The following is a 5,004-nucleotide window of genomic DNA, read 5'->3' on the forward strand; positions in this document are numbered from 1 at the left end:
TATATATATATATATATATATATATATATATATATATATATATATATTCAATGGAATATTATTCAGCTACGAGAAAGAAGGAAATCCTGCCATTTGCAATAACATGGGTGGAACTTGAGGGCATAATGCTAAGTGAGATAAGTAAGACAGAGAAAGACAAATACTGTATGATATTTATATATAGAATCTTAAAAAGCTGAACTTGTAAAAACATAGAATGGTAGTTACCAGGGGCTGGTGGGTAGGAGAATTTGGGAGACGTAGTTAAAGGGTACAAATTTGCAACCAGTAGATAAATAAGTCCTGGAGATCTAATGCACAGCATAATGATTATAGATGACAATACTGCATCGTAAACTTCTAAGTTGCTAAGAGACTAGATCTTAATTATTCCCACCACCAAAAAGAAATGATAATTATATGACATGATGAAGGTTTTAGCTAACGCTATGGTGGTAATCATATTGCAATATATAAATGTATCAAATCAACATGATGGACACCTTAAACTTATTCAATGTTATATGGCAATTATAGCCAATACAAATTTTTAAAAAGAAACAAGCTAAGAAGCCATAAAAAACACAAATGAGGGGCTTCCCTGGTGGCACAGTGGTTGAGAGTCCGCCTGCCTGCGCATAAAGAGCCTGTGCTCCGCAACGGGAGAGACCACAACAGTGAGAGGCCCGCGTACCGCAAAAAAAAAAAAAAAAAAAAACCCAAGAAAACACAAATGATCTTAATGTATATTGTTAAGTGAAAGAAGCCAGTCACAAAAGGCTACATACTGTATGATTCCAATTACATGACATTCTAGAAAAGGCAAAGTTATAGAAATATTAAAAAAAACAGTGGTTGACATGAGTTGGGGTTGGGGGCGGGGATCTGAAAAAGTGAAGCACAAGAAATTGTTAGTACAGTGAAACTCTTCTGTATGATACAATAATGGCGAATACATATCACCATACATTTGTCAAAACCCGTAGAACGTTACAGTACAAAGTGCAAACCTTAACGTATGCACTCTTTAAAAAATAATTTAGGAGTTCATGAGGATGAAATGAAAAATGTGACAAATAATATTAGTTTATTACAAATGTATGAAACTAATTCACTGAAGGGGGTGGGGAAATAAGATACTGACCTAAGTAATTTTAGAAATGACTGGAATCTGTAAGATTAAAGGCAAAAGGAAATGTTCATAATCAGTGTACTCTAGTTGATAACGATTTCCCCCACAGGGGTATGGAATAACAATGATGTGTGTGTGTGTGTGTGTGTGTGTGTGTGTATGGGAATTAGACAAGTAAACTCATGGATGTTGAATGGTGGGAGCCAGGTTTCTCACAATTGAAATGGGAGGTTACAGATAAGCAAGGGGAGGAGGAATGATAGATATGGTAACAAACTAGAGTCAGAGACATCTGTATGAACCCATGTTTAGCATAGTATAGTTATAGATGGGTTACACACAGAAATATTTACAGTTATGTGTGTATATAAAATATAGTATACACACATATATTTCTTTTCTCTTTCAGCTAAGAAGGCCTAGAAGCAATGACAGCCTAGTAACAATGAGTACACCTAGTACCCAGATCTTGGTTTCTTGGAGAAAGGGCTGAAACTGGGACTCGGGCAGGAAATGTACAACATGAGTTGAAGCACCTTGTACTGCAAGAAATGAAGAAAGGAAGTTGTCAAAAAAATCTACGTCAATGAGTGTATATTAAATGGACAGAGGAGTCTCCTGAAATGGCTCCTGAAATGGTCAAACTGGATAAATTTGAGCAACAAAATAAATTAGTGTTGGGTTATAACCCAAAGCATAAAATTAATAGCCATGAGTTCATACTAATATAAATAAATGGGGGAAGACATCGATCTTCTCTGAAGTATTCCAAATAATTTATGCAGAAAGTATCCCCTCAAGGAGGTACAGAGGTCCCTACTCCTTAAGTATGGGCCACAGATAGTGACTTCCTTCCAAAGAGTACAGTATGGAAAGAGGTTTTATTTATGGTTTTTTTTTTGAAAGAGGTTTTAAAAAGAAACTTTACAGAGCAGAAATTGAGACACAGAAGTAGAGAACAAACATATGGACACCAAGGGGGGAAAGCGGTGGGGGTGGGGGTGGTGGTGTGATGGATTGGGAGATTGGGATTGACATGTATACACTGATGTGTATAAAATGGATGACTAATAAGAAAATAAATAAACATTAAAAAAATAATAATTAAAAAAAAAGTAACTTTACAGTGGAAAACTCTGATAAACACCACTCAGCTAGATAATCAAGACTACTGTAACAATTTACCATCAACTTAGCAGCTTCAAACAAGAGAAGTGTACTCTCTTTCAGTTCTTGGAACCAGAGTCCAAAATGAGTCTTATGGGGCTACAGTCAAGTGTTCAACAGTGTTGGTTCCTTCTGGAGGCTCCATGGGATAATTTGTTCCTTATCTTTTCCAGCTACCTGTGACTGCCAGCATTGCTTGACTTCTGTTTCTGTTGTCACATTGCCTTCTCTTCTTCTGTAGGCAAATCTCCCTCTGCCTCCCTCTTATAAGGGCATTTGTGGTTACATTGAGGGCTCACCAGGTAAGAGAGAGAATCTCCCCATTTCAAAATTAACTTAATGACATCTGCACATTACTTTTTTGCAATATAAGGTTAACTTCTCAGGTTCCAGGGACTAGGACATGGATATCATTGGGGCCATTATTCAACCCAGCACACTAACCATGAGAAAAGACATCAGATATGTCACAGCTGACAGATATTCTACAAAATATCTGGCCAGTACTCCTCAAAACTGTCAAGGTCATCAAAAACAAGCAAAGTCTGAGAAACACAGCCAAGAGGAGTCTTAAGAGATGATAACATGTAGTAAAATATCCTAGATGGGATCTCAAAGAGAAAAAAACCATTAGCTAAAAACTAACGAATCTGAATAAAGTGAGATTCTGTTAATAATAATGGTTGATACAGGCTTATTAATTACAAAAAATATACTATCAATAGATTAATGTAAAATGTTAATAATAAGGGAAATTGGATGTATTGTACATGAGAACTCTGTACCATCTTTGCCATTTTTTAATACATCTAAATATATTCTAAAATAAAAAGTTTACTTTAAAAGTTAAAAATGTTTTATTTATAGTCATTTCAATTATGCCAAAAACAATGTAAGTCTCAACGAAGTCCAGAAGGAAGCACATAAAACATCCAAGGTCAATTTTAATGACGGTTACTGGTCTGAGACATGATTTTCATATTAAAAGCAAACATAATTATTATTAATATAAATTAAAATTTGCTTGAATTTTCAAGCTAAAAATGAGATTCCAATATTGATGGTCATTGTGGATCTGTTTGTGATCATAAATGATATTGCAACTGGCCACCTTGTGCTTAAATCTTTGTTGCACTTCAAATTGTTTCTTTAGGATAGATTCTAAGAAGCAGATAGAATTACTAGTAGATATGATACTTTAAAAAAAGATTATATATATTTATTCTCCCATAAGCCAGTCCTTTGCAATTTATTCACCGTTTTTCTGTCTAGCAAGTTTTTCCAAATCTAGAGATTAGTTAAATATATGCCTATACTTTTTCTGATATTTAAGTCTTATATATTAAACTTTCCCATCTTGTACTCATACAGAAGAATTTAAAATTTCTGGTTGTTAAAAAGGATGGAATTTAGGAGAGTAAAATTATCTTTCCATAATGTTTTGGTTATTGATTCTTAAGTATATTTAATTGCATCGAAAATCTGAAATCACGAGTAGCTTATTTTTCTTGATCTTTAAACTGAAGAGAGATTCCCAAAAGAGTACTTGCAGAGATTAAAGGCTATTTCTGATTTAGGTAACCTCCTCCAGCTTCAGATTGAAGTACTCATCTGCTGGGAACTAAAGAAAATATGTCCTTACGGGAAGCGAGGTTAGGTTCTTATGATAGCTCTGGCAATACCTTGATTACGTCCCCAGTGAATAGATACCCAAGACACAGGAAAATATTCTTTTAAAAGAACAATATTTGATCTACTACAGTTTATGATATAAACATCTTATAACCTATTTATTTTCAATTTATATTTATTTAAGAAAAATTTAGATGTTTGACTAGATCTTTATTGTATTTATTAACAACTCTTGACCACATGAAATAATTATTTTAGTAAGTGGCCTTGCACAGCTAGAGGACTAGGTGATTACTCATGCTACTAGAAGAGATTGATTTGAATAACAACAGACCATCTCTAAATAACTTTTTTTGTTGTTGTCACTTCTTGCTCTGGTAACAGTAAGAGGTGAAGGTCTCAAGAATCTATTAAAAATGTTAGATTTTTTAAGGCTTAATGGAACACTTTTTTATCATGATACAAATAAGCAAATTACAGAATCATACAGTGAGAATGGGATTCTCCTTTGACAATGTTAATTACATCTGTTTTAAAAGACTTTATGCAGAAGTTTAAAAAATAATGCTATTTTGGAAAATTTATCTCGTATACTTGAGGGATAAGAGCAAAGATTATTTGCATGTAAAATAAAGGGTAGCTTAATGGCAGGTGAGAATTCTACCACTGAACCACCCAGGCACCAAAATGGTAGCTTAATGATCTATCATATAACAGTATCAAAATATTCCATTCCCACATTATCCTTATTCTTTTAATTTAAATCATAAAAGAATAGGTTCTGTTTTCTCAGGATGGAGAGTGGGGAAGGCATCATTTAAGAAGAAAACTCAATGTATTTTTAAAGTTATATTTAATTTTCAAGCATGCTAGCTCTCCTCAGTGTGAATAGGATCAAGCCCACTAATTCTGAACTAATTAGTGCCGGTATTTCAAGTAAGGTGGCACTGCATTAATATCCAGTGACTTTATTTTTTCATACAGATTATATGTTAAAAAAATTTTCCTTTTACTTTCTTTAAGTCTAAATCATTGAGTGTATTAAATATTTCTAGTAAGAGAACATTTTCTTT

The sequence above is a fragment of the Aethalodelphis obliquidens genome, unplaced genomic scaffold (assembly GCF_003676395.1).
Source record: "Aethalodelphis obliquidens isolate GAN/ISIS:26980383/991018 unplaced genomic scaffold, ASM367639v1 scaffold77, whole genome shotgun sequence".
Lineage (NCBI taxonomy): Eukaryota > Metazoa > Chordata > Mammalia > Artiodactyla > Delphinidae > Aethalodelphis > Aethalodelphis obliquidens.